This window comes from Oncorhynchus gorbuscha, linkage group LG06 (assembly GCF_021184085.1).
Source record: "Oncorhynchus gorbuscha isolate QuinsamMale2020 ecotype Even-year linkage group LG06, OgorEven_v1.0, whole genome shotgun sequence".
Taxonomy (NCBI): Eukaryota; Metazoa; Chordata; class Actinopteri; order Salmoniformes; family Salmonidae; genus Oncorhynchus; species Oncorhynchus gorbuscha.
Genome location: NC_060178.1, coordinates 37,718,837 through 37,738,441, shown reverse-complemented (window position 1 = coordinate 37,738,441; position 19,605 = coordinate 37,718,837). Strand labels below are relative to the sequence as shown.

The 19,605-nt window shown below is 40.5% G+C and overlaps 1 protein-coding gene across 15 annotated transcripts in view; it reads right to left on the bottom strand.

Moving 5' to 3' along the window:
• The window catches only part of LOC124037908 (receptor-type tyrosine-protein phosphatase F-like), a 448,750-nt gene that overhangs the window by 344,004 nt on the left and 85,141 nt on the right, over window positions 1-19,605 (bottom strand). Inside the window, exon 1 of one of the 15 annotated variants that reach the window (XM_046353140.1) lies at window positions 8,937-9,433. The exons of the other annotated variants lie outside the window; for them this stretch is intronic. The gene's annotated coding sequence lies outside the window, so the exon portion shown is untranslated. Of the gene's footprint in view, window positions 1-8,936; window positions 9,434-19,605 lie in introns of those variants that run through there. 15 annotated transcript variants of the gene reach the window in all.

Genomic DNA, 19,605 nt, shown 5'->3' with positions numbered 1-19,605 from the left:
TTCATTTTACCGACATACGAGACAGATCCCGATCTTGATATAGCACTCATCTTCTAGGAACACAATCTGTCTGTCCAATCTGTCTTCCTATGCTACACTGTTAGCTACTTTGCAATTTTATCAGTAACTCACTGCATTTGTGTCATGATGTGAGAACAGTAAGAATTTATGTCACTACCAAAGTTTAATGGTTTTAAATGACTGTCTTGTATTTTCTGGATACTCACTTGTAGCATTTACTTGCAGTAGGTCTCTTAAAAAAAGAGAAGCTGCTCAAGGTTATTAAAAAGAGGCGCCAAGTTATTCTTCTTTTGTTGATATCAGGTAATGTGAAACCTATTGTAACTCTGGCCCTGATATGCAATGTCTCCAAACCACCTTTGATTTCAAATCTGGTCTTGGCATTTTTTCATTTAATTGTACGCAGCCGAAATCAACTGAAGCTGATGTAATTGTGTTTTCTGAAACCTCAGCAAGTCTGTTCTTGATAAGGATATTTGTATAAATGGTTACAATGTGTATCTCACTGACTGAGTGGGGGTGTGGGTGTATATAGAAAGGTGGGGGTGGCTATATATGTAAAGACTAAATTCTTTGTAAGTGTGGCAAGTCTGAAACTTTTTGTAAACAGTTGGAATTTCTTGCTTTGAATCTTGAGGTTTCAAAGGGTCTCTCTGTAACTGTGATTGGCTGTTATAGACCTCCCTCTGCTCTCATGATGCATTTTCTTCTCTGATGCACCTTATGTCTAAACTTCTTTATAGTGAAATGATCTTGATTGGTGATCTCAGTAGGTGTTGGTTAAAGTCTGTGTCTGATGATTTTAACATGTATTTTAATTCTATAAATCTTATCCAGTTGTTAACTCACCCACCCGCCCAAATGTCCAGAGAAATCTACCCTGATTGTTTTGATATTGACAAATGTTCCACATAAATATTCTGCGGTTGGTGTTTTCTGTTATGATTTAAGTGACCTTTGTGCTGTTGTTGCTGTTAGAAATACAAAAGGTTCCTAAGACAATACCACACTTTATTCTTAAGAGAAATTGTAATAGTTCTAATGAGCAGGCTTTCTTTCATGATTTGTTTTATTTTGACTGCAGAAAGATTGAGTTTATTCCTACTTGTAAACTTCCTGGAAAATCTTTTATTACGTTTTTTTTCAAATAGTAAACAAACACACACCATTTCGCAGGTTCAGAGTTACAAGCTGTCTTGTATTATTCACAAACATAATCTAGCCTGAGCTAAGGCAAGGAAATCATGTTCTGATGCTGATTTGCTTCTTTTTAGGCAGCTACGAAACAAGTATTCTTCTCAGGAATATTTGATGCATGTTACCACTGATAACCTGAACGACCCTAGAAAGTTTTGAAGGTTATTAAGTCTATGTCTGGTAACAGTAATGTCAACAAATTACCATCATGTGTATCGAAGGACTCTTGCTGTATATGACAAAACAGAATTGTTGAATTGTTTCAATGAGCACTTTGTATCATCTGGTAGGCTGTTTGAGTATCCTCTGTCTCTGTACAACCCTGTGTGGATAAACCAGTGAGAGCTGGTCAAACTTTTAGCTTTTTGCCATTCTCAGTGCAGGAGGTACATACAACCCTGAAATCCTTAGATCAGAGAAAACCTGCAGGTCCTGAACTTCTTGATCCCTGATTTGTAAAACTGGCAGCTGATTTCATAGCTGAACCACTTACATCTCTGTTCAATCTAACCCTGGAATGTAATGAAATATGAAGTCACCTCCTTTGCATATGAAGTCACCTCCTTTGCATATGAAGTCACCTCCTTTGCATATGAAGTCACCTCCTTTGCATATGAAGTCACCTCCTTTGCATATGAAGTCACCTCCTTTGCATATGAAGTCACCTCCTTTGCATATGAAGTCACCTCCTTTGCATATGAAGTCACCTCCTTTGCTATGAAGCAACTAAATAAGATCTCATGGACCCATTTATCTTAAGAAGTCACATAATTAGTTAAATAAAGTCCACCTGTGTGCAATCTAAGTGTCACATGACCTGCCACATGATCTCAGTATATATACACCTGTTCTGAATGGCCCCAGAGTCTGCAACACCACTATGCAAGGGGCACCACCAAGCAAGTGGCACAATGAAGACCAAGGCGCTCTCCAAACAGGTCAGAAACAAGGTTGTGGAGAAGTACAGATCAGGGTTGGATGACAAAAAAATATCGGAAACTTTGAACATCCCACAGAGCTCCATTAAATCCATTATTTAAAAAGGGAAAGAATATGGCACCACAACAGACCTGCCAAGAGAGGGCCTCCCACCAAAACTCACAGACCAGGCAAGGAGAGCATTAATCAGAGAGGCAACAAAGAGACAAAAGATAACACTGAAGGAGCTGCAATGCTCCACAGTGGAGATTGGAGTATCTGTCAATAGGACCACTTTAAGCCGTAGTCTCCACAGAGCTGGGCTTTACGGAAGAGGGGTCAGAAAAAAACATTGCTTGAAGAAAAAAATAAGCAAATGCATATGGAAGACGGTACTGGTCAGATGAGACTAAATTTATCTTTTGGGCCATCAAGGACAATGCTATGTCTGGCACAAACCCAACACCTCCCATCATCCCGAGAACACCATCCACAGCATCATGCTGTGGGGATGTTATTCATCGGCAGGGACTGGAAAGCTGGTCAGAATTGATGGAATGATGGATGGTGCTAAATACAGGGAAATGCTGTTTCAGTCTTCCAGAGATTTCAGACTGGGATGGAGGTTGACCTTCCAGCAGGACAATGACCCTAAGCATACTGCTAAAGAAACACTCAAGTGGTTTAAGGGGAAACATCTAAATGTCTTGGAATGGCCTAGTCAAAGCTCAGTCCTCAATCCAATTGAGAATCTGTGGTAAGACTTAAAGATTGCTGTACACCAGCGGAACCCATCCAACTTGAAGGAGCTGGAGCAGTTTTGCCTTGAAGAATGGGTAAAAATCCCAGTGGCTAGATGTGCCCAGCTTATAGAGACATACCCCAGACTTGCAGCTGTAATTGCTGCAAAAGGGTGCTCTAAAAAGTTAGACTTTGGGGGGGGTGAATAGTTATGCAAGCTCAAGTGTTCTGTTTTTTTGGCTTATTTCTTGTTTGTTTCACAATAAAAAATATCTTGCATTTTCAAATTGGTTGGCATGTTGTGTAAATCAAATGATACAAACCCCCCAAAATCTATTTTAATTCCAGGTTAAGGCAACAAAATAGGAAAAATGCCAAGGGGGTGAATGGTTTCGCATGCCACTGTCTCAGGTATGTCTATATCCTGGGAAATGTTCTTGTTACTTACAGACTCATACTAATCACATTAGCCTATGTTCGCTCAACTGTCCCGGGGGTGGACAACAACAGAATTGATCCCCATTTCAGGAAACTAGGCATATGTCGGAATTCACGACTTCACGGAAGAGCAATTTGAATGTTTTTTTTAAATCAAAATGCGTTTTTTTGGTCAGAAATGTTTTCTGTAACATTTGAACTTTCATGTGCCTTAATAACCTATGTGTATGCCATCTGTAAATACGAATACAATTGTTAAATTACAAGCCCTGTTGATTAAGCCACAGAAAAAGTCAGCAACCTGCCCGCTATCAACGATTGGCAAAGATAATGAGTGGGCTGGACATGCAGAGAGAGTAGTTTGGATTGGTTTGCCATATAGCTGGTTTCTGTCTATTTGAGCTGGTCAGTCTGTTTTGGTAATCCTGTCAAACTCAGCTGTTTTACAAATGTATCATGTAATGGAGCTGCATAAGTGTTATTCTCCACTTTATGTGTGTTGTTCTCCACGTTCTGGAGGATTGAGTTTTGAAATCAGTGGAATTAGAGTAAGATTTTTATTTTTATTTTATTTCACCTTTATTTAACTAGGTAGGCACGTTGAGAACAAGTTCTCATTTACAATTGCAACCTGGCCAAGATAAAGCAAAGCAGTTCAACACATACAACAACACAGAGTTACACATGGAGTAAAACAAACATACAGTCAATAATACAGTAGAAAAAGTCTATATACAATGTGAGAAAGTGAGGTGAGATAAGGGAGGTAAAGTTTAAAAAAGGCCATGGTGGAGAAGTAAATACAATATAGCAAGTAAAACACTGGAATGGTTGATATGCAGTGGAAGAATGTGCAAAGTAGAAATAGAAATTATGGGGTGCATAGGAGCAAAATAAATAAATAAATACAATAGGGAAAGAGGTAGTTGTTTGGGCTAAATTATAGATGGGCTATGTACAGGTGAAGTAATCTGTGAGCTGCTCTGACAGCTGGTGCTTAAAGCTAGTAAGGGAGATAAGTGTTTCCAGTTTCAGAGATTTTTGTAGTTTGTTCCAGTCATTGGCAGCAGAGAACTGGAAGGAGAGGCGGCCAAAGGAACAATTGGTTTTGGGAGTGACCAGAGAAATATACCTGCTGGAGGGCGTGCTACAGGTGGGTGCTGCTATGGTGACCAGTGAGCTGAGATAAGGGGGAATTTACCTAGCAGGGTCTTGTAGATGACCTGGAGCCAGTGGGTTTGGAGACGAGTATGAAGCGATGGCCAGCCAACGAGAGCATACAGGTCGCAGTGGTGGGTAGTATATGGGGCTTTGGTGACAAAACAGATGGCAGCCTGTCTGTTGCTCTCTGGATGGAGTCTATAATTTGTCCCAAATGGTGTACTGTTAGCTAGCTAGCTAACATTAACTGACTGGCCCAACGTTATGTCTATAAGATATTATTCATATCTAGAGCCATTTGCTTTGCTAGTTAGAGCCTAATTTTACATTGAACCTGGTTGTTAGCACTACTTTTTTCAGTGCACTACTTTTTCCTCATATGTAGTATGATATACTATTTTGTGCACTACTTTTTAGATGGCTGGAATGGAATAGTGCACTACTTTTTTTCATTGATGAATCACACAAATACAGTGGTTCTTCATTTAAGTGTCAGCCATTGTTTCCAGAATGACACAATTTACCACAATCTGCCACCATCTATCACAAATGGTCGCAGCATAAACTCAAAACTTTTAAAGGAAGAACCACTGTACTGTACATGAATGATGAAACATACTTAAAGAACCCATCCCCCGTACAATACCTCAATTTTATTGTTACATTGTACTAACTGCCAGGCTTGTGAAGTGAACATATAACATGGAGTATGGCTGTTTCCTCTTAGGACACAGCCAGCTCTCTCTGCATTCACATGGCGTGTCTGGACAGGAATCCTCAGCCTGTCTGTTGCTCTCTGGATGGAGTCTATAATTTGTCCCAAATGGCCCACTACTCTCTTTTTAGTGCACTGTACTTTTGACCAAGGCCCATAGGACTCTGGTCAAAAGTAGTGTACTATAAAGGGAATGGGATGTCATTTGGTGGGGATGCCCCCAGGTTGGGCCTTCACCATCACATCCCCTTATACCATTTCAAAGACACTTCATGGTTTCTCCTGTTGCTGAGCTACCTGAGGTGGCCAATAGACATGAAGAGAAAATGAAGAAGAAGGGAGACTTGGAGAGGCTTCCCAGTACACTGACACAAACCTCCATATCAATAACAGTGTCAAGACATGGGAGAGTAAAAATATATTTTTAGGTAAATGAGTTGAGAAAGTTTAGAGAGCCTCGACCACAAAAGAGCCCCTGCTCATACAGGCAGTCTATAGCCTCACGTGTTCATTGCCTTATAGGTTACTTTGTGGTTCAGAATGGGGATGAACACTGGTTTATAAAAACCTTTGACAAGCATGAGCCGGATCAAGCCTAATTGGTGTGTCCAACTGCCAGATGGGCGGCTCCCATTTCAGACAAGAAGAGCAATAGAGGCACTTTTTGAAAATGGCATTCCCTGCGTAGTGCACTATTTATGAAGCACTACACAATTTTTGTGTTGGATGTTATTTGGGACTCCAAATAACAAAACTCCAAATCCACAGACAGTCACTATCATAAATAGCGAAGGCTTGATAATCAAATGGTGATTAAATTCCATCTATTTTGAAATCTTCTTCAAAAGCTTATGGTTGGAGGGAGAGGCCTTTGAATCCCCACTTCAAAGAGCAGAGACATAAACAGAAAGACTGCCTTCATAAGAAAACCAAATTACTAGTTTTACAGAGAAACATTGGTTTGATCCACATCAAACTATTGTAAACCGTTACACTTAAACCTCAGGTTACAACCTGTGTCTGTGCGTGCATGTACTTCTTGCTTGGATGTCTTTGTGTGCGTATATATTCTTTGTGTGTAAGTCACGAGTGTCTTTCCATAAATGTGTCTCTCTCTATGTGACATGTAGGAGAATATAACACATTAGATCTTGTAAAAGATAATACAAAGAAAGAAAAAAATGGTTTCTTTGTATTTTTCTTGTACCATCATCTTTGAAATGCAAGAGAAAGGCCATAATGTATTATTCCAGGCCAGGTTAAATGTAGATATTGGCCACTAGATGGCAGCAGTATATGGGTAAAGTTTTAGTCTGATCCAATGAACCATTACATTTCTGTTAGAATTTTTGTATCAAGGCAGCCAAAATGTGCCTAATTGTTTATTTATAACTTTTCATGTTCAAAATTGTGCACTCCTCAAACAATAGCATGGCATTATTTCACTGTAATAGCTACTGTAAATTGGACAGTGCAGTTAGATTAACAAGAATTTAAGCTTTCTGACAATATCAGATATGTCTATGTCCTGGGAAATGTTCTTGTTACTTACAACCTCATACTAATCGCTTTAGCCTATGTTAGCTCAACTGTCCCACAGGTGACTCACCAATCCTGAAGATAGGAAAGGGTTAGGCACTAGGGTGAGCATGAGGTTAAAATTATTGTTAAGGTTAGTGTTAAAAATCAGATTTAATGACCACTGTGCAGAGCTGCATTCAGAACCAAGATTCATGATGAAAAATGCTAACCTGCAGACTAGAACACAAACATAGCCTCCACAAATGTGAAATGTGTTGTTTTACAGAGATTAGCTCCATTAGTGGAGGAATCTGCAATGCAATTAACCTGCCTTGAGCACAGCAAAGCCTGCTCTCAGATTCCTGCTGTATGGCATCGGGCTGGGGGCCAGGGTGGATGAAACAGGCAGACAGGGGGCTCAGGGGCTGAACAGGGTATGGTAGTAGGTGCCAGGCGCACCAATTTGTGTCCAGAACTGCTCACTACTGGAATTTGTTCCCTGCCTGTATGGACCCATAGAGATGTTTCCTCTGTTAGCTAGGGGTCACCTGCACACACACACACACACAGACTGTGTCATTATGAATAGGAGCTAGCTGGCTGTGAAGTGGCTCCAGAGTGAGGTAATAGAAACATATAGGCCACCAAGAGGCAAATGGTGACTTCTCTAAATAAAAGACTAACAGACTGTAGAGAGGGATTGTTGAATTAGCCTGCTTACAATAGGCTGGTTGAAGGACGTAGGTTGTGCCCCAAATGGCATCCTATTCCATATGGGCCCTTGTCAAAAGATGTGCACTACATAGGGAACAGGGTGTCATTTGCGACACAGGTGTATGCCTAGCTGCTGAAATGTAATCTCTCCCTTGAGAAGCTCCCAGTTTTCTGGTGAACAAAGTAAGAGACAGCTTGTTCAGGGAAACTACCTTTTCACCCAAATACATGTCTATCTGATGGAGTGCATTATCAATGAAAGAAGAACGGGTTCACCAGTTCATAGAAACTGGCCTATTTTCTTTGTATCATTTGACTACTTACTCTACCTTTAAAAAGTTTGGGGTCACTTAGAAATGTCCTTGTTTTGAAATAAAAGCTCATTTTTTGTCCATTAAAATAACATCAAACCGTCACATCTGTGTTCCAATGGCACGCTGTGTTAGCTAATCTAAGTTCATCATTTAAAAAGGCTAATTGATCATTAGAAAACCCTTTTACAATTGTTAGCACAGCTTAAAACGGTTGTGCTGATTTAAAGAAGATTAAGATGGGCAGAAAAACACAGACAATGGACAGAGGAACTCTGCCTAGAAGGCCAACATCCCTGAGTCGCCTCTTTACTGGTAACGTTGAGACTGGTGTTTTGCGGGTACTATTTAATAAAGCTGTCAGTTGAGGACTTGTGAGGCATCTGTTTCTCAAACTAGACACTCTAATGTACTTGTCCTCTTGCTAGCTCCTATTTCTAACTTCTGAACGGTAGTGTATATCCCTTTTGAAAACAAATTAATGTTCTCATTAAGCCACTATCTTTCATGTGGAACATTCACAAAAAACTATGCTTCCATTCCTTATCTTCAGAATAATATATTTAGATTTTCCCAAGCAGGCAGGCACAATAAAAAGTTGAATTACAGTTCCTTTATTTAACCTCTTGAATTTGTATCTACTGCATTAACGCCAAGTTGCGAAACAAATATAGCTTTTCATCTAAAACTGAGGTTGTTATTTAAACAACTACATGGATAGTATAGACACTGGTTTCGGGTGAAGTATGCTAATATTACCGTGGGAGATGGCGACTTGTGGAGAACACACACAGGCCCCTTGAATCTACATGCTCACACACAAACTCTCAACTTGACAACATAGTCTCACCTTAGTACAGGTATCTCAGGGCAAAGATTGGCCAGAGGACAACTATTAGAGGCTCTAGTCTTTAGTCAACGCTCTGTGACTGCTTTGTGTGCTTGTATGTGTGTTTACTTTGACCAAGTGGGGTTACTTTGTTAACAGACAAAAACAGTTGATGTCAGAATTTGCAATTCTAACAAGACAAGACAGATCTGGCTCTAGATAAAATAACAAAACTGAGAATCGCTTTAATCACCCAAATATAAATTCACCCAATACCAACTTTCCTTTAAATTCTTTGCACTTGACCACTTCTGCTATATAATACATTTTCAGAACAACAAAACAAAATGCAGTAAAGAGCCACACTTACCCATTTCAATGTCCAAATGAAAAATACACAATAAAGGAAACTCCTCAGGAAATAAAACTTGTCTTTGAAACTGCTGTCATTCCTCAAAAATACATACAAGATTCTACTCAATATCCTTTAGTCCTTTAGCACAGAACCTCAGTCAGTCTGCAGTCAGAGAGAGAGAGAGAGAGAGAGAGAGAGAGAGAGAGAGAGAGAGAGAGAGAGAGAGAGAGAGAGAGAGAGAGAGAGAGAGAGAGAGAGAGACCAGGGTGGTGGGGACTAGCCACTACAGGTGGAGGGAAAGAAACTGGGAAAGAAGGAAGGTTGCAGCATTTCAGGTTGGCTGCTAAGTAGTCTAACTCTGGTTGTGTCTTTACTCCTTTGCCTCGAGCTGCCTGGCCCTCTCCTTACTATGCGGTGTGAAATGGCCACCGTCTGTACAGATTCCACTGAATCCTACCAACGGTGTGGGAGCCTTGCTGGGGTCACTGGAGCTCGATCTCTCCTGGGACACTCTCCAATGAATACCCACAGAGTTCTGAACAGGCCAGCAAAGCCACTGCCAATGCTACACTGTGACGTCACAGGTGTTGAGTTTCAAGCCATGGTTTGGGGGTGGTGTTTTCAGGGGTCTGAGCCAATGGGAGGGTTTGTTGCAGGTTTGATTTTACACAGGTAGAACCAGACTCCTCCAACTCTCTCCCACCTAACCTGGCACTGAGTGGCCGAGAAGGAAAGAGAAGACAGAGAGACAGAGGGGTTGGGTTGGATGGGGGTTTAGCAAAGCATGTCTTGAGTATGTAGAAGTCGTTATTTGCCTGAAAACATGCAGACTGACTCTCTCTAACCAGCTGGAACGCTATAATCCTGTTTGTGAGGTGAAGGAGTTTATAAAGAACACTCATTGATTTTCAGTTTAAACTCAACCTGTCTGAACAAATAGAATAGATCTACAGCAAAGACCATTCAAATAATGGTACAGACACAGAGAAATCTGACTACGGTAGGTAGTTAGCACAGCAGGAGGCCAATTCCCTCTTTCTAGAACAAAATACTTCCCTACAGTGTACCAACCTGGTACAGACAAATCTTCCGTGTCTACTTGTAGAATCACAATGCTCTTCAGTGGTTGAGGTCTTGACTTTGAGCCAATCAGAGAGCACGAACCTCCACTTGGTGGAGCCTACAGAATTGACAAGAAAAATGGAAAAAGAGGTTCCTTTTCCTGGTGTAATCCACTCCCTACTATTAGAATAAAACTCTTGATGTACTGGACTCATGATGGATCTCCTCTCTCTCTTCCCTTTCCATTTTGCTCCGAGGGATGGATGACTGGGATATCCGGCTGGAGCAATACATTAATTAAAATTTTTATTAAATTAAAGAAGCCAATAAAGCAAACTGTTGGGGCATTTCGATTTTTATACTCCAGTTGAAGGTACAAAAAAGAAATAGCAATGTGACTTGTATTAACACTATTACAACGTTTAATATTGTGTTCACACCATTTCACAATAATGTTTTCTGAACCAAAAATAATAATCTTAGCCATTAACTATTAATCATTCTATAGTTCAGATTAAATACTTTGGTGTCATAAACCAATAACAAAGAATGCAGAGAACAAGGTAATGCAATTATACCAGTGTATTTTGATTTCCATTATGGAGACTCCTATTGGATAAATGTGGCAAGACCACTTCTTGCAACCAACAAATGTTGAGCTAGTTTTAAGGACTTGTGGGTGAGTTTTGAGTGGTAATTTAACTGGAAAATGTAGCTAGACCTGCCAACCATGTGTAGAATAGAGCTTTCTTTTCTAGAACAAGTCTTTCCATCTTTTACATCTAGCTAAGGTGTTTTGTGCTTGAATAAGTTTGTTTTGTTATGTTCCGTTTGATAATGTACACCTGCTCATAACTTAGCTAGCTACTGTAGGCAGTCACATACACTATATACAAAAGTATGTGGAAACCCATTCAAATAAGTGGACTAGGCTATTTCTGCCACACCCGTTGCTGACAGGTGTATACACTCGAGCGCACAGCCTGCAATCTCCATAGACAAACATTGGCAATAGATTGGCCTTACTGAAAGCTCAGTGACTTTCAACGTGGCACTGTCATAGGATGCCACCTTTCCAACAAGTATAAGTTCATCAAATTTCTGTCCTGCTAGAACTGCCCCGGTCAACTGTAAGTGCTGTTTTTGTGAAGTGGAAACATCTAGCAACAACAACGGCTCAGTGATGAAGTGGTAGGCCACACAAACTCGATGAATGTGACCGCCTAGTGCTAAAGCACGTAAAAATGGTCTTTCTTTGGTTGCAACACTCAATACTGAGTTCAAAACTGCCTCTGGAAGCAAGGCAACGAAGGCTGTTTGCCAGGAGCTTCGTGAAATGGGTTTCCATGACCGAGCAGCCACACACAAGCTTAAAATGACCAATGTGCAATGCCAAGTGTCAGCCTGAGTGGTGTAAACTCACCTCCATTTGACTCTGGAGCAGTGGAAACACATTCTCTGGAGTGATGAATCACGCTTAATCATCTGTCAGCTCGACGGACGCTACCTGCCAATATGCATAGTGCCAACTGTAAAGTTTGGTGGATGAGGAATCATGGTCTGTGGCTGTTTTTCATGGTTTGGGCTACGCCCCTTAGTTCCAGTGAAAGGAAATCTTAACGCTACAGCATACAATGACATTCCAGATGATTCTGTGCATCCAACTTTGAGCAAACAGTTTGGGGATGGGCCATTCCTGCATGAGAATGCCCTTGTGCACAAAGCGAGGTTCATACAGAAATGGTTTGTCGAGATCGGTGTGGAAGAACTTGACTGACCTACATAGAGCCCTGACCTCAAACCCATTGAACACCTTTGGGATGAATTGGAACACCGACTGCGAGCCAAGCCTAACTGCCCCCAGCATCAGTGCCCGACCTCACTAATGCTCTTGTGGAAATCCTTTCCAGAAGAGTGGAGGCTGTTATAGCAGCAAAGGGGAGATGAACTTCATACTAATTCCCATGATTTTGGAACAAGATGTTTATCGAGCAGGTGTCCACATACTTCTGGTCATGTAGTGTACACTTCATATGAAAATAATGGGGTGGTAAATGCAGCACAATACACAGAACACTAAATGCTTTACCAAGCTAGCTATCTAGCAAGATGATGAAGAAATAATGCAATTCACTCTCCATTATCCCATATTGCCAGTGCCAGTTTGCTTGCAAGCTAATGTTAGCAAAATGGTAAGCATTTTCAATTAGCATAACAGAGCTTGCTAGCTACTTGACAGCTAACCGGCAGCTGGTTCGTTTAAAAAATCAATCCATTGTGATTTAATTACGCTAGTTAACTAGTTGTGGCCATCTGGTTAGTATCAACAAGGGATTACTTCAAATTCTAGCTAACTAGAAACAACATTACCTACAGCAGGTACCTGGTGGCCTGTAGGATTTAAACAAACTAAATCGGCGATAGAACACTTTTACGAGAACAACAAAAAGTTAACTTCTGACACTCTGGCAGAGGTGCTAAGTACCTATCGGCAGTCAGATTTATTGGTAAGTCTGACCCTTAACCGGTTCTTCAGAGAGAACAATCCAATGCCCCTTAAATGGCAAGTCACCAAGAAGAAAGCATGAAACAAAATGTATATGACAAATTATGAAAAAGTGAGTTAATGCTGCAAACTTTTATCCAAAGTGTATTGTCTTGAGTTGAAGGAGCTAGTGAGAGTGTTTTCTTGAGCATTGTACTGATTGCTTATGACTGAGCGGTGCTTCAACTAAACACAGAATCAACCTCTCTGGCTGTCCACTTACAACCTGTTTACAGCAGCCTGTAGAGTCCATGTATGTGCCTCAGTCAAGCCAAACTAAACAGAATGCATTCATTTGTTTACTTGAAATTGGTAGTGATTACTTATAAATAGTGCCTCAACTGAGCACAGAAAAAAAGTTAGACTGCACTGTAAAACATTTCCTTAAAATGTTACAGTAACTTACTGGCAGCAATTGGTCAGTGAGTTACTGTAATTTATGTTACAGTACAGCTACTGTAATCCATTGATGGTACCAAAATGTTACCAAGCCAGTTACTGTAATCTAATTACAGTACCAAATATAATTACATAATATTATTGTAATTACCCAGTGACATATTACCCAGTGTTCTTTGCAAGTTTTAATTTTTACATTAACATTTTGGTAATTTAGCAGCGGCTCTTGTCCGATGCTCTTGTCCTGGAAGGAGTCCATCAATCTTGTTTCCTGGACCATGTCAATGCATTTGAAGGCTCCATTGAGACAATGACTTATCAGTAACCCAAGCCCTGCTCAAATAATCCCTGCCACTGTGTCGCTGAATTGTCATATTGCTGCTGCAAATGTACATTGTCCCAGTGGTGTTGGCAGTCATAATGTAAGTAACCTAATTTATGTCCCTCTAACTCCCCTAAATACCTCTGTCAATCCTACAGCTATTGTCAGCAGTAATTATATGCTTATGAACCTGAGTTATGCTGTTAGCACTGAGAAGATTGATCATAATAAAGTTGCCATGTCTAGGAAAACCAAAGTTCCAAAACATGGGCCTAATATAGTGTATAAGAGGTCATACAAGAGGTTTTGTAGTAATTCCTATGGTAAAGAATCTTTGCTGGTCTGGGGTGTGTAATGAGGAACAACCAGACGCTGCACTTGACACATTTATGAAATTACTTATTCCAGTTACTAGTAAGCATGCACACATTAAGAACATGTAAAACTGTTAAATCCCCTTGGATTGATTCGGAATTTAAACATTTTATGGTTGAGAGGGATGAGGCAAAAGGAATGGCAAATACGTCTGGCTGCACAGCACTGTAAATTGAGAAATCAGGTGACTAAACCGAACAAAATCTTTGGAGCACTTTAAATGACATTTTGGGTAAAAAGGCAAACTCAGCTCCATCATTCAGTAAATCAGATGGCTCATTCATCACAAAACCCACTGATATTGCCAACTACTTTAACTATTTTTTAATTGAGAAGACTAGTAAACTTTGCCATGACATGCCAACATTAAATTCTGACACTACACATCCACGAGTATCAGACAAAATTATGAAATGTTATTGTAATTTTGATTACAGTAAAGTGAGCTGGGCGATATGGGCTAAAAATCACATCTCGATTTCTTTCACATTTATGGGCGATTCACAATATATATATATATATATATATCGAAATAAGATGTTGAAAAATGTAAGTTACAATGCATTTCAAACAGTCAGCAATAATATAATGAATTCTGGGTGTGTGAAATTAGGCTAAATATAAGCCCCAATCATAATTTTAATATTTTGTCAAAATAGTTTAACCTGCTTTTTCGCAATAATTACTGATCTGGCTTTCACGTCTGAATGTGAAAAGGGCCTTTTTGTTACAAATTTGAACAGAACCACGCATAAAGCACATTCACTAATAATAACTTATTGTAGCAGGCATTATAGACAATTATCACATGTGTCACGCACTGACCTTAGTATTCTTTGTTTTCTTTATTATTTTGGTTAGGTCAGGGTGTGACATGGGTGATATGTGTGTTTTTGTCTCATTCCATGGTGTTTGTACTGTATAGGTTTTTTTGTAGATTAATGGTGTTGTTTTCATCTAGGTGTTTATGTTGGTCTATGGTTGCCCAGATTGGTTCTCAATTAGAGGCAGGTGTTTATCGTTGTCTCTGATTGGGAACCATATTTAGGCAGCCATCTTCTTTGGGTATTTCGTGGGTTATTGTCTATGTTATGTTGCACGTTAGCACATTGTTTATATAGCGGTCACGGTCGTCTTAATCGTTTTGTTGGTTTTTGTTTAAGTGTTCTTCATTAAATAAAGAAGAATGTATTCACACCACGCTGCGCTTTGGTCCCCTCCATACGACGATCGTGACAACAGGTCTCATAAACAATCTCTCAAGCAAAAGCCCACGTGGTAATAAGTAGCCAGCTGATCTTTATTTCAATTGGATCTATTTGCTAGCGAACAAGGCAGAACAGATGTATTGTCATGAACACATTCTGTCTCCAACTGTTTGAACAGCATGATGTGCTGTCCACTTTGTTCAGATGTTGAAATCAAGTGGCCTACCTTATTTCTCAGACTGAGAACGAGTTGGCAGTTTCCTAAAACACAATATAATTGTGTTTTATACCTATTGCACATTTATAAAACACAGACAATACAGCTAGTGTAACAGTCTTTGGCTAAAATGCTGCTAGCAGTAGGTGGTACCGCAAAACTGAGCATTCATTTTCCGGAATCAATGTTCATTGATACTCAGTAGTGTCTGCTCTGCGCGCAATTTGAATAGTTGATAAATAAAAAAGTATTGTTCAAGAGGTTAACTTCTCCTCTTACAGCAAAATAATGTCTCAATGTGTTTCGGTGTCCACATGACCGATTCTGTTGGACGAATCCTCAAATGCAAATAGTGAGTTGAAACGGCTTGTCAGAGAGGAGGAAGTGATCTCTCAATTTAGCGTGTGTGTGGCAGGAGAGGTACTTGTGTAAACAGGGAGGAAGAGGTAAAGTGATAGGTTTCACTCTCGCCAAATTGTGTCCAAAATAAGCCCAATGCGTATATCTATGGGCATATTTTAGACCTAACCCAGCTAGGATTGAGGAATCGGCCAAGATGCGAACTGATTGAATCAGCCCGGAACCGACTCAAAATGAATGACTGCCCAGAATCGGCCCAAGTACATCGGCCCGTTCCTGTCTGCCCGGATTCAGCCAACGTTTTACCAGAATCCACCCAAATGCTTTCCGATGCAAATTGAAATAAAAGTATACCAAACTACCCAATTTAGTCAATTTAGTTATTTTACTATTATACATTTTATAAATACAAATTATACCTATCCACAAAAAAAACATGTGCATGGCCTGCCACAGCGCGATGACATCCCGGCCCGCCAAACCCTCCTCTAACTCGAACTATGCTGGGCAAATTATGCCTCAACTCATGGGTCTCCTGGTCACGGCCGGCACGGGTCACAAACCAGAATCTGTCGCAAGGCAGCTTGCACTGCGTTGCAGTGTCTTAGACCGCTGCCCCACTCGGGAGGCGCAGCTTATCAATTGCCTTGCACAAAGTATCAAAATACTAAAGTACTACACAGGATTCTTAAAGAATTCAATTTAAATGTTAATTGTATTTTTTTATCACAGAAACAATGAGAAAATATAGAAAAATAAATAATGAAATGTTAATTATATAGAGAGTAGCCCCAATGGGCCCGAGCCCCAAGTAATACATTTGGGCCAGATAACTATCGCTGGAATCGCACCGAGCCACATGTATACAGTGCCTTGCAAAAGTATTCACCGCACTTGGTGTTTTTCCTGTCAAAAAAATCAAAAAAATAAATAACGGAAAAGTGATGCGTGCATATGTATTCACCCCATTTTCTATGAAGCCCCTAAATAAGATCTTGTGCAACCAATTACCTTCAGAAGTCACATAATTAGTTAAATAAAGTCCACCTGTGTGCAATCTAAGTGTCACATGATCTGTCATAAGATCTCAGTATATACCTGTTCTGAAAGGCCCCTGAGTCTGCAACACCACTAAGCAAGGGGCTCCACCAAGCAAGCGGCACTAAGAAAACCAAGGAGCTCTCCAAACAGGTCAAGGACAAAGTTGTGGAGAAGTACAGATCAAGGTTGGGTTATAAAAAATATCCTAAACTTTGAACATCCCACAGAGCACCATGAAATCCATTATAAAAAAATGGAAAGAATATGGCACCACCCCAGCAAGAGAGGGCTGCCCACCAAAACTCACAGACAACACAAGAGGGGCATTAATCAGAGAGGCATCAAAGAGACCAAAGATAACACTGAAAGAGCTGCAAAGATCCACAGCAGAGATTGGAGTTTCTGTCCATAGGACCACTTTAAGTTGTACCCTCCACAGAGCTGGGCTTTACGGAAGAGTGGCCAGAAAAAAAGCCATTGCATAAAGAAAAAAATAAGCAAACACGTTTGGTGTTCGTCAAAGGCATGTGGGAGACTACCCAAATATAGGGAAGATGATATTCTGCCCCGATGAGACAAAAATGTAGTTATTTGGCCATCAAGGAAAATCCTATGTCTGGCGCAAACCCAACACCTCTCATCACCCCGAGAACAACATCCCCACAGTGAATCATGGTGGTGGCAGCATCATGATGTGAGGATGTTTTTCATCGGCAGGGACTGGGAAACTGGTCAGAATTTAACGAATGATGGATGGCACTAAATACAGGGAAATTCTTGAGGGAAACCGGTTTCAGTCTTCCAGAGATATGAGACTGGGATGGGGGTTCACTTTCCAGCAGGACAATGACTCAATTGAGAATTGAGAGTCTGTGATATGACGCTTAAAGATTGCTGAACACCAGAGGAACTCATCCATCTTGAAGGAGCTGGAGCAGTTTTACCTTGAAGAATGGGCAAAAATCCAAGTGGCTAGATGTGCCAAGCTTATGGAGACATACCCCAAGAGACTTGCAGCTGTAATTGCTGCAAAAGGTGTCTCTACAAAGTATTGACTTTGGGGGGGGGGGGGTGAATAACTATATGCACGCTCAAGTTTTCTGTCTTGTTGTTTCATTTTTTGTAAATATAAAAATATTTAGCATCTTCAAAGTGTTAGGCATGTTGTGTAAATCAAATGATACAACCCCCTTAAAAATCATTTTTTTTATTCCAGGTTGTAAGGCAACAAAATTGGAAAAATGCCAAGGGGGTGAATACTTTCGCAAGCCACTGTACATTTGGGCCAGATAACTCTCACTGGAATCGGCCCAAGCCCCAAGTAATATATTTGGGCCAGATAACTCAACGGAATCAGCTCAAGCTCAATCTCTGCATGCTAGTCATAAGTAATATTGCTGAAGGCGGCCAACACTCTGTCCACATGATGTCGGCCGAGTCTGATTCTCAGCCGTGTTCCCCGACTCTCAGACGGAATCGGCCCAGATCCACTGTGTCATGTATTGTCATGTATTGTCATGTCTTGTCCCTGTGCTTTCTCTTCCCTTCGTTTCCCCCTGCTGGTCGTATTAGGTTTCTTTCTCTCTCGCTATCCCTCTCTCTCTCTATCGTTCCGTTCCTGCTCCCAGCTGTTCCTCATTCTCCTAACGACCTCGTTTACTCTCTCACACCTGTCCCCTATTTTGCCCTCTGATTAGGTCTCTATTTCTCTCTCGGTTTCTGCCTCTGTCCTTGTCGGATTCTTGTTTGCTGTGTCCTTGTTCTGTGCTGTCGTGTTTTGCCTTTTCATCAGATGCTGCGTGTGAGCAGGTGTCTCTGTCCGCTACGGCCCGCGCCTACCCGAAGGGACCTGCAGTCTGTTGCCGCTTGTCCTGCAATTCTCCTCAACAACTAGAGGATTTATGTTTTCCCTGTTTGGACATCTCCTGTAAAGGATTGAGGATTATGTTTTCCCTGTTTGGACTTTAATAAACTCAGTTTCTGTTAAGTCGCTTTTGGGTCCTCACTCACCTGCATAACACACTGTGCTAGCTGAGAAGCTTGTCGCCTTTGGGACAACAACTTTGATTGTTAGAGCAGAGACATGAACATCTCGTCATTATATTCAGATCTATGTTGTAAATGGGAGGTGCACACAGCACAGAAGGAACAAATGAGACGAGACCAAAAAAACAACATGAGAACAAGAGGACAAACGGTGAAAAAAATGAAAGATACAAAAAACTTGGTTCTTGCAATAAACATATTTGGAATATTGCGCAATAACATACATTCAAATGAATCAAATGTATTCAATAAATATCATCCAGACCTAGTGTGGAAAAGGTGAAAAAAATTGATTGTTTTCTATCATTAATGACAAACCACCTGGGTCTTACAATTTGGATGAAAAATGACTGAGGATGATAGCGGACTATATTGCCACTACTATCTGCAATCTCCTCAATCTAAGCCTACAGGAAAGTGTTAGCCCTCAGGCCTGGAGGAAAGCAAACGTAATTCCACTTCCCAAGAACAGCAAAGCAATCAAACAGCTGACCAATCAGCCTGTTACCAACTCTTAGTAAACTTTTGGAGAAAATAGTTTGACCAGATACAATGCTATTTCAACAGTAAATAAATTAACAACCGACTTTCAGCAAGTTTATAGGGAAAGGCATTCAACATGTAAACACTTACACAAATGATAATTGGCTGAGAGATATTAACAATAAGAAGATTATAGGAGCTGTTAGACTTCAGTGCAGCTTTTGATATTATCGATCATAACCCTGCTGCTGGAAAAACACATGTGTTATGGCTTTACATCCTCTGCTATAATGTGGATAGAGAGTTACCTGTCTAACAGAACACAAAGACTCTCTAACATAATCCAGGAAGAGTCAGGCATTCCCCAGGGCAGTTCCTAATATAAAAAAACTTAAAGCATTGTATTTGGGACAAACTCTAAAGCTCAACTAAATATTTTTTTTGAATAATGTGGAAATTGAGCAAGATGAGGAGACTATACTGCTTGTTGTAACCCTGGATTGTAAACTGTCATGGGCAAAGCATATTGATGCAACGGTAGCTAAAAAGGGGAGAGGTCTGTCCGTAATAAAGTGCTGCTCTGCTTTCTTGACAATGCTATCTAGAAAATAAGTCCTACAGGCCTT